Source organism: Choloepus didactylus, chromosome 21 (assembly GCF_015220235.1).
Source record: "Choloepus didactylus isolate mChoDid1 chromosome 21, mChoDid1.pri, whole genome shotgun sequence".
Lineage (NCBI taxonomy): Eukaryota > Metazoa > Chordata > Mammalia > Pilosa > Megalonychidae > Choloepus > Choloepus didactylus.
The window spans coordinates 49,886,111-49,899,604 of NC_051327.1; positions in this window are offsets into that span (position 1 = coordinate 49,886,111).

A 13,494-nucleotide genomic window follows, 5' to 3' on the forward strand; every position below is an offset into this window, starting at 1 on the left:
GTTTACACTTAGTATTAAATCTACAATCTTATCTTCAATCTTCCACATCTTTCTTATTATTCAAATTTGGGCCAAATAGCCTCTCCTTTGTGGGACTTCTTGCCCTCCCAGGCAATATCTCTCTATCCAATCCATTGCTTTATTTCCCCCACATCTGTTATCACTACCTGCATCATCTAATTCATTGGCCCACCTGTGAACTGTTTTTTTTTTTCCCACTTAACAGAGAGTATAAGGAGAGCATAGCTCTGGTGCCTCTTGGTCCCTGCTGTGCCCCAGCACCCAGCCAGCACCTGGCAGGTTGTAAAGCCTCCATAAATGTTTGTTGAATGTACCTGCCTTACCCTGTGCATTGGGTCTTGTGCAGCCCCCAGTGTATTTTCTTGTGGATTTTTCTCTTATCTCTAAGTCACTGAATTTCTCAAGTAAACCCCAAATTGTGATAAGTGATACTTAAAAGTATAAGGCTGAATAATAGTTCATTGTGTGTATATACCACACTTTGTTTATCTATTCATCACTAATAAACACTTGGGTTTCTTCCACCTTTTGGCTATTATGAATATGCTGCTATGAACATTGGTAAAGAAATATCTGTTTAAGTATGAGCTCACGTAGATGAAATACATAGAATAAGCAAATTTTATAGAGATAAGAGCAAATTGTAGGTTACCAGGGGCTGGAAGGTGGTGGAAATGGGAAGTTATTGCTTAATGGGTGCAGAGTTCCTGTTTGAGGTGTTGAACAAGTTGGGATAATGGATAGTGGTGATGGTAGCACAATGGTGTGAATGCAATTAACGCCACCGAATTGTACACTTGAAAGTGGTTAAAATGGGAAATGCTTAGTTATATATATGGTACTAAATTAAAAAGATTTTATAAATCATAAGGGTCAGATGCTCAGTTCTTCAGCTGAGTTGGTCTGATTGCAATTTGACTCCACAAGAAGATTCTGGCCAAGAACGGAACAAATCCACAATGTAGCAGCCCAGCTACCCCCACCCAAGGTCCTGAATTTTAGTTTCCTGCACCCTTTGTTCCTGGAGCCTCAGCTTTTTACATAGACCTCTTTGAGACACTCACTGACTTAACCTAAATTTCTTCCCTTCTCTGAAAACACTCCACTACACAGCTTCTATAAAATCTGCCTTCCAGGGAACTCCTGGAGAATAGATTTACTCTCCCCTTCCAAAGTCACCTGTGAGGGCAAAAAAGGTGTTGTTATCCTTTTCTCCATTTTTCACTTAGACAACCTGAGCCATGATCTAATGGAATCCCTCTCCCCAGGCTCCCTCCCAGCCCCTCCTTTCCGGGATAACCTGGAGGCCTTTGCCATCTCGCCACAGAACTGGGATAGGCTGTGGAGAGTCCATCTACCTCTCAAGACTGAACTTAAGGGAAAGTAGAAACAGAGAAGAGCTGCTTTTAGTGGTTTAAAAAAATTTATGTCTTTCCTAAGCAATTTCTAGCCCTGTAGAGGACTGACATACCATAAAATAGGCAGGGTAATCACAGCGTGCGGGGATTAAAACTTCTCTGGGGTAGCAGGGTTCTCTGGGCAGGAGGGGGTGGGCCAAGAGCTGCTGGCAGCCTCTAACTCTGTCATGTCTGACACTCTCTTTCCATCTCAGCTTCTTTATCTCTGCTTCTGACTCTCTGTCTCCTCCCTACCCCCCAAAACCACGTATAGCTACATGCTATAATGGCAGAAATGGCATCTCCATCCTTCCCTTAAATCCACATGCACTCCTGACACACACACCCACATGCAGATACACACACACACTCATATAACCTCCTCTGCCCAGGTGTGGAACAGCTCCTGCTCCATCATTCATTACTATTTTCTGTTTCTCCCTTACACATGTAGAGAGCCATCAGGACTCCAAGTTTCCCTACATTTTTTATTCCTTAATATCTGCCCAGCTCTCTGAAATAAACAAACTTGGAGTTTTCTTTCTGAATGTCTTGGCTTCTCTCTGTCTCTAGTTGCACATATGCACCCATTTTTGTGTTCTTCCTTCTTGCAAACACACATAGTCACACACCTGTGAAATGACCACACTTGTAGTCTTACCCCACTTTGCACCAGAGTGGAATTTCAGTGCATGCTTTCCTCTTACCTCAGTGTGGCTGTCCATTTATCCTTTGCAATTTGTTATTAGGTTCAATGGCAGTGACAGATGTCTCTGCCTCCTTTCTTTGACCATGTTTTCCATGGTAGAAAAGAGTGCACAACAGCATGGTAACAGCATGCAGTGGAGAAAACTCTAGCTGCATGGGGATCTGGTTTCTAGTTCTGCCCCTGAGTGTCCACAGGCCAGCTGCTTTCCTCTAATGACATGAGTCTCTTCAACTCATGTCTCTTCAGCTTTGCTCTTTGTATGCACCAATGGCCCATTTCTTCTAGTTTTTTGCTCTCTCAATTGACTGAGAAAAATCTTAAATTGTGAACAAGCTCCTTATGGAAAATCTGTAAGTATGTCTCTGGGTTCAAGCAGCAAGAAATCAAGGATACAGGGCACAAACTGTGCATATCCTGCCAATTATCCATTCATCCGTCCATCCATCCATCCTTCCACTTCTTTATTTCTTCACTTCCTCCACCCTAGTCTAAGCCAACTCATCTCTACCCTGAACTATCGCAGTGGTCTTCCAAATGGTCCCTCTGCTTCTTGCTCACCCTCCCTGTGATCTGTTCCCTACCACCACCTTTTAAAAATCTTTTTAAAATATAAATTGAGTCATGTCACACCCTTGTATAAAGCCTTCCAATGATGTCCCACCCTTGTTATGCTATAACCCAAATCCTTTATGTAACTCAAAGTTCTCAAAGATCTGTCCTCTACCTCCCTTTCTGACTGTCCTTAGTCTTCCATCTCCCTATCTGGCTATGATTTGGCCACTGGGTTGTTCTTTCAATTCCCTTAATGCAATAAGCCCTCTCACCTAAGATGTTTCCACTGTCACTTGGATTTCTGTTTCCCACTAGCAACATGACCTTGTCAAACATCTACAAATGCCAATGTCTGACTAACCAAGCCAGAGTCCATCTCTGTCCCTGGGATGTCCTGGTTGCCCATGTCATATTCTCATTTCTCATCCTACACAAATCTCTGCCTTTCTCCTGCCTTTTGGCCCTAGTTGATGGATTTCCATTAGACAGATTCATATTATGATACTGTCTGATTCAAATTCAAGACATATTACATATGTTTGGGCTCAGAGTTCAATATACCGGCTCTTTCTATAGGTTATGCCACTGGGTAGACCTTTGCAATATAAATAATAATGTTGTTCTGTGACTATTCTCCAAGAAGGGCTGTGAGATCTTCTATATAAAAGGCACCTGCCTTCTCTTCTAAAAATAGATTTGGTCTTGACCTGGTCAAAGTCAGGGACTTGGACTCTGTGTCCTCAAAATGCATCTCCTCCCCTTTGCTGACTTCAAGATTCCTTGCAAATCCTCAGCTGAATATTGAGCTTTTTGTATCAGTGCCTCATACGTAACAAGTGTTCTCAATTCTTCCTAATGTTCTTCCTAATCTTATTAAACTGCTATTCCTGAAAAGTGACTGGTGATTTTCAGTCTATGTACACTGGGATTTAGTGCAGCATGTGAGCTGCTGAGCTGATGTCTACTTCTGATTCACCCAACTTTCCCCTGCCCCTGCCTCAGATAAGGGCTTCCCTTGTCCAGACTCCTGATGGCTGAGATTTCCATGAGATATGAGCCACTCTGATTCTTGGGAATGAGATGAACAGGAATGTAACCGATAGCTGAGCAGGGGCAGAGGGGAAGGGTTCTTTCCTGATTAGGAGTTAGAAAACCTGGGTCCTACTTGGGGCTTTTCCCCTCCCTTCCTGGGTGGTATTAGGTAAGTCACTTTCTTTCTCTAGGTCTCAATTTGAGTTTCAGTTTCTGCATTTCTGAGAAGTTGGACCAGCAATTCTGGGGCTGTCATACTCAAATGATGTGCTGGTTTGGATGTATTATGTCCCCTAAAATGCCATGTTCTTTAATGCAATCTTGTGGGGGCCGATGTATTAGTGTTGATTAGGTTGGAATCTTTGGATTAGACTTTTTACGTGGAGATGTGACCCACACAATTGTAATACCTTTCATTAGATTATTTCCATGGAGGTGTGACCCCACCCATTCAGAGTGGGTCTTGATTCGTTTACTGGAGCCCTATAAAAGCTCACAAACAGAAGGACCTCAGAGTTGCTGCAGCTTAGAGAGACATTTTGAAGATGGCCGTTGAAAGCTGATGCTGACATTTTGGAGAACACCATTTTGAAATGTAACCTGGAAGCAAGCAGACGCCAGCCACGTGCCTTCCGAACTAACAGAGATTTTCAGGATGCTTTTGGTGGGTGTTCATCAGTGAAGGTACCCTACTGTTGATGCCTTTGTTTGGACATTTGCATGGCCATAAGACTGTAACTTTGTAACCAAATAAACCCCCTTTATGAAAGCCAATCCATTTCTGATATTTTGCATAGAGTCAGCATTAGCAAACCAGAACAAATGGGTATCAAATTTTCTAGGCTGTGGCCTGTAGATTGCCCAACTCAGAGGCTACAGCAAGTAAATTGGCCAAATAGTCAATTTTCTCTATGATACATTTGTGTGTGTGTGTGTGTGTGTGTGTGTGTGTGTGTGTATATATAAAAGATATAGAGATAGAGATACATATACATATACCATATACAGATATGTATATATAATAGATATAGAGATAGAGATACATAGATATACATATACAGATACCTATAAATATATTTTCATTTGTCTACTCAGAGAGGAATAGAATAGGCACCTCTGAAAAATTTTCTGCAAGATGCGAGGTTCTGAAAAGTAGAACTAGTTTACTCCCTCCCTTCCCCTTTTCCTCCCTTACTCTCTCCTTCTTCTCTCTTTCCTTTCTTCTTTCCTTATTTTATTCTTTCTCCAACCTTTCTTCCTTCTTGACTTTTTTCTTTTCTCTCCCTGTTATTAGATAGCTGTGATCCCAGCTTCATTATTCTCCTGGAGTCTCCTTGCCTTAGACTCCCCAGTGTTACTGGGGGGTTGGAAAACATCCAATTGCTGGTGGTATTCAAGATCTTCAGGCCTTTTCATCAAAATTCTGTAGGTTCATCCTGACCTGGGATCTCATCAAGTCCTGCTTTCTCTCCAGGGCAAGGGACTGGTAGGCAGAGGCTGCACCAAGCACCTGGCTGAGGGCATCTCAGAGAGCCTATTTGAGGGCCAGCAACCTTGTGACTCGGTAAGAGCAGCCCTGGAGGGGGAGGTGGGCTAGAGACAGAGTCACAGTCCTATTACTTAGGTTGGACTTAAACCACATTCATGTTGATGTATCAGTCTTGCCAGCAAAGAAGCAGAGAGGAAATGGCTGGTATTCATCATTTTAAGAGAAGGATGACACAAGAGAACAATTCTGGCATGGCTTTCATCAAAATGGAGCTTAATCAACATAATCATTATTTTAAGGGAAAACTTGGATGGCCTCAGGTTTGTGTCAAGCTGAGATCTCAAGAGGGAGAGTTAGAGAGGACTAGATGGGCAAAAGGTTCTATAACCATAAGGCAGTTCATCTCCTATACTAGAGGAGTCGTTATAGTAGTAATAGCTTATACTTGATGCCTTACTATATGCCAACACTGTCTTAAGTGCTTTAATTGTATTAATTCATTGGATCCTCTGAGCAATATTCTGAGGTAGTTACTATTATCATCCCCATTTTATGTATGGGAAAACTGAAGCACAGAGGGTTTAAGTAACTAGATTAAGGTTACCTGGCTATTACATGGCACAGGCAAGACCCAAATACAGAAAATCTGCTCCTGATTCTGTGATTATAACCACCATATTATAACTGTCAGATCAGTAGATCCAAGAGGTGGGGCAAATTCAGGCCTAGCTCTGGTAGGAGAACATTCTCAAGAACACATATTTGCTGAATACTAATTAAGTTCCAGGTGTTTTTCTAGGCACTAGCAATGTAATCGTGACTAGTGGGTGGCAATGGACGCTAGTCAGAATGGGTGGAACATGGAAACTGAAGGGCCTAGTGAGTATTGCAAGGTTTCTGGTTATTGGTAGCCCATATCAAAGTAAATCTGAATGTCTCAGCATGTCCATAAAACTATGAGCTCCGAGGACATTTGTGAAACTCTAGAAATGTGGGTGACAGTCATTTATAAGATCAAGGGTTTGATATCGACTTTCACAAGGAAGACATCATTGTATGAAGCATGAATTCTGGAGCCAAAATTCCTGAGTTCAAGTCCAGGCTCTGATGCTCAACAGCTCTGTGACATTGGGCAAGTTCCTTAGCCTCTATGTGCCTCAGTTCTCTTGTCTACAAAACAAGGATCATAATAGAGCCTCCGTACTAAGCTTATGAATATTTAATATATTAATACTAACATAAAATATTTAGAATTGGTCCCAGTTGATTATAAATGCTGTAGGAATATTGTAAAATAAACTCCCCTATCTTTTATTTCAGTGTTTCTAAAACCAAATGAATTGAATCTTTTTATAATGATTTCTTTTTTCTACCTTCCCTACTTCCACGAATGGCATCACCTTAGTTCAGTCTCCCAGATCCATGTGGAACCCCATGCTAAGCAACTGCCTGTCCTCTCCTGGTGTAGCTTTGATAAGACAGGGTTGTGGAAACCCAGTTCTCAGGTGACACCATCAAGATCACGAACACTTACCTCTACGTTACAATTGACTTCTCTCCACCACTAGCAGACTGAAAACATTTAATAGCTCCTAATCAACAACTCTTAAGTTTAGCATCTTATATCCATTATGGTCTATCTGTTCAGCCTCCTGACCCATACACACTTCTTTGAGAGGCTCCCAAAGTTCTAGTTTTCCCAAAGTACATAATTATCCCATTCTCATCGTTTGCTAGGAATATCATTTATACCCGGGTTGCACTCTTTCTTTCTTCCTTTTCTTTCTCTATCTGACCCAAAGTGCCCCTTCCTTCAAGGGTCAACACAATGCCACTTCTGGTATGAAACCTTCCCCGAGTGGCTACCCATCAGCAGTGGTTTTCTCTCTCCTCTGAACCTCCAGGGTAAGATTTGCTCCATGGACAATGAAGATTGCTTTCTGCAGTTTATTCTAGTTATGAGGGAGATGGTGGGAATTCATGTCAGACATACTGGAGTCATACCATCCAGGCCTTGTCCCCTGATTTTTCCACTACTACAGCTGAAACCATGGATATGTTTCAGCTTCAGTTCCTTCTCTTCTACACAAGGGAATGAGTAGCACCTGCCTCCTAGCAGCTCTTAGTGGGTCCCCTGCTTCTACCCTTGCCCCCTTCAGTCCGTTCCCCACACTGAAGCCAGAGTGATTCTTTAAAAACTTAAATCAGGCAGTATCACTCTCCTGCTTTGAAATTCTCCAGTGGTGATGAATGAACAACTATATGGTGGTAATGTGATCAATCGATTACATACTTTGGATGATTGTATGGTATGTGAATAAATCGTAATTAAAAAAAAAAGAAATTCACCAGTGAATTTCTATTGCCCTTAGAATAAAATTGAAAATTCTTCTCCTGGCCTACAAGACTTCTCTGATTTCATTCCCTACCATTCCCTCTCTCTCACTCTGCACTGCCCTGTAGGCCTCCTTGCCACATTCCTTGGATATGCCAGACATGCCCCAGGGCCTCTTCACTTGCTAGACCCTCAATCTGGAAGGTTCTTTGCCTATATACCCCCATGACTCACTGTCTTACTTCATTCATCACCTCCAGATATGTGTTTCTTTGTTTGTTTATTTGCTATTTGTGTCCCTCCTTTCCAACAACATCAACTGGGAAATAAATCCTAAAAAGGTAGGGGTCACTGTGATGGTCACTATTTTATTCCAAGCACATACTGGGCCCTCGATTAATAAAAATTAAATAAATGAGTGAGGCTGTTGTGAGTGTTCAATAGGACATCTTTGTGCAATGTGTTTAGCACAGTGCAAGGCGCCAGGTGAGCATTCGCGAGGCAATAACCACTCTCAATTCACTATTTTTGCTCAAGCTCACATCTGTCTTCCCCACTGGCTTGCAAGCTCTTCAAGGGCAGTGGCTATGTCTTATTCATCTCTGTATCCCCCACAGAACCTAGCACGGAGCAGGAGTCAACCCATGCATGTTAATGTCAAAGACCTCTGCAGACATCAGAGGGCAAAACTAGAACTTAAAAAAAAAAGGGGGGTGGGGAATGAAAGCAGCCCCTTGCGAGTGTGCAGGGACTTGATGGATTGGAGAGCACATCATCACCCTGTTATCTCAGGTAGCAATGACACAGAGCCCTGACAGAGTGGACAAAGCAGAGCTGCAGCGACTGCCTCCAGGTTCAGGCCATCACCTCTGGGGCTGCAGGCTTTCTGGGAGGAGCAAACTCAGAAAGACCTTGGCCCTTGCCCCACCTGCCTCCTCTCCTTCTGCTTCTTCCTCCAGGAGTGCTACTTCTCCCAGCACACACCTTCCCCTGCTGTGCCGGTTCCTGGAGGAGTCAAACTCCTTCCTACCTTAGCATTAGTCACTCTCCAGGAGAGAGCCATGACAAGGTCCCATCTCACCTGGGCTGGGGAATCCAGCACCTGCACAGGCATGTGTATTTTCTCCCAACTCTTTGGACGTGCTATGAATGTGATTAAAATGCCCTATTTATCAGAATGAAAACAAAAAAAATCCCAGCTTAAGCCAAACAATATATAGGATTTAAAATGCAGGCTGTGAATTTAATTTCCATGGGAGCAGCAGCGAACAAGTAAAGGGAGGTAATTTATGATTCTCCTGAGGGAAAGCAGAAGGCAAGCCAGACACTCAGAGACAATTCTTTCCTTCCCTTCTGCCCCTGCTTAGACCCTCCCTCCCTAGCCTCTGTCTGATCCAAGCTGTACTTGGAGCCCTGAGGTTCCGGATGGTGGTGGAGAGTCAAGCTGGTGTTGTTGAGGTGTGTGCATGTGGTGTGTGTGTGCATGCATATGCATGTGTGTATATTGTGTACATGTGTATTGTGTGCATGCATGTGTGTGTGTAGGCTTGTGTATATAGTGCACATATGCACATGTATGTGTGCATCTCTGGTGCACATGTGTGCATGCATGCCTGTCCGTGTATGTGTGTACATGACTGTGTGCATGGGTGTCACTCTCCATGTGTCTGCACATGTGTGCATTTGTGTGTGTACTGTGTGCACATGTGTATGTGAGTGTGTGCATTTGTATGTGTGTGTGTGCATGTGTGTGGGGTGTAACCCTGACAGCACAAAACATCTGGAATATCCCCAGGTGTGTTTATCTGAAGGGAGAAGGAGCATCAGGTAATAGGTATATGTAGGGGTGATGGTTTGAAAGAAAAGGTAGATAATGTTTCCCCTAAAATTGGCATCCATGAACCTGAAATGGGCAGTATTCAGCATTGTAATAATAGCTGATCTTTGTGAATATTTTCTATTTATCATGTGTCAGGATCTGCCTCAAGGGCTTCTCACATGTTACCTTATTTAATCCTCACAAACACCCCAAGGCAGATGCTGTTATTATTCTCCTTGTATAGATAAGAAAACTGAGGATCAGAGAGGTTATTGATTACTGAAGGGCACACAGCCTGCAGGGGACAGAGCTGGATGGGAATGCAAGCAGAGTGACCAGTTGGACCTGGGGCTGGAGGGGAGCATCTGGATCTGGATATTTCTTGAAACATCACCTTACATTTGAACAGTTCCTCTGTAGTTTAATGCTCATCATAATGATAAGACTAGTAATATTTATTGACACTTACTGGGTGCTGCACTGAGCACTTACCGTGTATTGTCTAGTTTAGTCCTCACAGCAACCTCAGGAGGTGAGTTCTATTATTAGCCCATATTTCAGATGGGAAGACTGAGGATCAGAAACATTAAGGGAGGTGCCCAGCATTGCATGGCTGATAAGTGGTGTGACCAGGAGTTAATCCCTGGCAGCCTGACTGCAGAGGCCAGCTCCTCACCGTTACCAAAGCCTGTGCCCACACAGATGCTTCAGGTACCTTTAGACATGAATTGAGACTCTAATGTGAGAGGCTGAGCTTGTTACATCACAGACAAGATTCCAGAATTTCTCCAAGACCGTTTTAGGTACTGGCAGTGCCAGTGATGGCCCGGCGGCACACAGATGAACCCCCTTGATTTTCACAAGTACACGTAGATTAGGAGAGAACGTGTCAGCTCAGTCATACACTAGCAACCTGGGCTAGTGTGAACCTGGGCAAGTCGCTCATCTTCTACAAGCTGCCGTCTACTCTGGTTCATCTGTAAAATGGGAACCACAAAACCTTCCATGTATAAGGAAGTGTCTAAATGAGGGCCTGAGGCATAGAACACCCTCTAAGTATGTGGGAAGAAGATGGGGACTGTTCCAGTTTGCTAATGCTGCCATTATGCAAAACACCAAAAATGGATTGACTTTTATAGAGGGGTTTATTTAGTTACAAAGTTACAGTTTTAAGGCCATGAAGTGTTCAAGATAAGGCACAACAATAGGATACCTTCACTGGAGAAAGGCCATTGGCAGCTGGAAAATCTCTATTAGCTGGGAAGGCATGTGTCTGTCATCTGCTTGCTCCCTGATTGTCTTTCAAAATGGCGTTCTCCAAAATGTCAGCGTCAGCTTTCAACAGCCATCTTCAAAATGTCTCTCTAAGCTGCTCTGAGTTCCTTCTGTTTGTTAGCTCTTTTATGTGGCTCCAGTGATTTAATTCAGACCCACCCCAAATGGATGGGGTAACACCTCCATGGAAATTATCCAATCAAAGGTCTTGCCCATAGTTGATTGAGTCACAACTCCATGGAAACACTCAATCAATAGGTTCCAACCTAATCAACACTAATATGTCTGTCCTCACAAGACTGCATCAAAGAACATGGTGTTTGGGGGACATAATACATCCAAACCAGCACAGGGACTGATGGATGAGGGGAAAGGAAGGGAGAGAAACAGAGGAAGGAAGAGAGAGGGAGGACCTGAAGGAGGCAGAAAGGGAGGCAAAGCAGGGAGAGGCAGAAAAGAAAGATAGGAGGAAGAGAAGGAGAGAAGGAGGAAGAAAGAGAGGGAGGGAAGGAAAGAGGGAACCAAAACTGATGTATATTGGCATAACTACACATTTAAAAACCATCTCTCTACCTTAACCTACCTCTGTACCAGTGTTTGAAGTGGGTGCATGTCACCTAATCCTCATCATAATAACCCCATGAGACAGCTAGCATTCTCTCCATTTTGTAAATAAAAAACAAACAAACAAACAAACAAAAACGGAGGCACAGAGAGGTTCAATTCCTGCTAGGATTGCTTACCGAGTAATTTGCACAGCCGGGGTTTGATCCCAAGCATGCCAATGATAACAGCTCCACTGAGGGCAAGAGGCAGGGAGGGGATGGCCCTCACCAACACAGAAGCTGATTCTAGTTCCCTCACGAGGTCGAACTGGCCTGCTCACCCAAGGGGCCCCTTTGTAGAAACATTCAACCAGCTTTGGCATGTTAGGATCTTCCTGGCATTTGAGGCTGGCAACAAGAAAGAAGAGGATGAGATGTGTATGCCTCAGGCATCTCTTATGATGATAGGAGACATTTCCTGTCCTCTGGTGGCTTTACCCACCTTCACACATATGCCCCTGGTGTGGTCCCCATCCCCCAGAGGTGGCACGCGGAGAAGCCAATTCAAATGTTCAAATTGTCTATTATTTTAATGTGTATTGGAAAAGGAAAACATTACTCTGATTTTCAGGATGCTATTAATAAGGTCATGGACATAATATTCTAGATTAAAAATAGAAGTGGGTCAAATTAAAGGCAGAAAATGAAGCTACCTGGAATCCTGGAGGTGCAACAGGAATATACAAAGGCAAAACAGGAATCAGAGAAATTTTGGAAATTGCATCATTTCTTCTCATTTCTGCTACAACTCAGCTTATGAGTTGGCTGTTTCCATTTCATAGTTGAGAAAGAATAAGGTTTCAATCAATTAAATAGCTTGCCTGAGGTCTCAACACTTGAAATCAGCAAATCAGAGATTTGAACACAAGGGCCCGACCCATGCATAGTTCTCTCTGCAGCATTTCAACGGTTTGTCCCTCCTGCTGTACTTGCCGCTGTAACCCAGGGCTGACAACCCCCAGCCCATCTCTGACTTCCCTCTCCGTGCAGGTACTCACTGAAGTCTGGGGGAGCCACTAAAGCCAGTGGAAGTGTATTTATTTAAATTGTCAAGATAAATTAACTTTTAGAGCTCAGTTGAAGGAGTCCTGCGAGCCTGGGCTGTGGGTTGGGAGTCATGAATATGCAAGTGCATGCAGCCATTGAATTAGGCAGCTGCAAACATATTTGGAGGCAGCTGCTCATTTAATAATCTGGGACAACCACAGGAATAGACAACTGGTCACTCTGGCCCATTTGCATGGGTAAAGTGATAATTTTATAACACTATTGCAGCAATTAGGTTTCCCCAGACAAAGCCAGGGGAACACCATTTGGGAGCAGCTTGGGTGTTCTCAGCTGAAGCCTACTGCAGCCTCCCTCATCTGTCAGACATAACAGCCTGTTTTCTGCAGACGCAGCCTTGTAAAGGGATGGGGAGTCTGGCCCCAGAAGTCAGACAGACCTAGGTTTAAATTCCAGCCTTGCTACCTATTAGCTATATGACCCCAGGCTAGCTGCTTGACCTTCCTGAACCCCAGTTCCTTCATCTGCAATTGGGGATAGTACTGGTACCCTCTTTAATGGGTGGTTGCAAGGATTAACAGTAAATATGCGTCTAAAAGCCTTTAGAACACCAGCTAGTACAGTATTTCTCAAACTTTGTTGCATGTGAGAATCACTGGGGAACTTCAGATAATTTACTGATGTCTGGGCCCCACCTCCAGTGATTCTATTTGGAGCAGGAACATTAGTGTCTTTTAAAAACCCCAGGTAATTCCAAGGTATGGCTGAGGCTTAGGACCACTGCTCAAGTATAAAGTAGACACTCTGAAGATGGAAGCTAGGTTTCTTATTTCCTTAGTTCCATCACTCCTGGGGGAAGGTATAAAACTCCTTTCTCACTTGCTTAAAATTCATCAGCAGTTCAACCCTGCTCTCCATCCCTAATCTGGCCAAAGTCTACCCTACTTGGGATGCAGGGGGTTGGGGAAAGAAGGGGGAGTAGGAATATGGGATGTAGTGGGGTGGGTGAGGTATTTCTTCCAGGGAACTGGTAATGATGGGTCATTCCCCCTAAGCACATTTCAGCACCCTCTAACATTGGGTACATTAAAGGTAACATATAGACAGAATTTTAAGACAAAGATGAATAGACAGTGGACAAAGCAGTGTTCAATTAAGACAATGAAACCCAGAGAAAGTGGTCAGAGCATGGTGTTCATTAATGGACTTTTCCCTGTGGTGGCTTGGAACAGTTTACTCCAGAAAAACATGTACT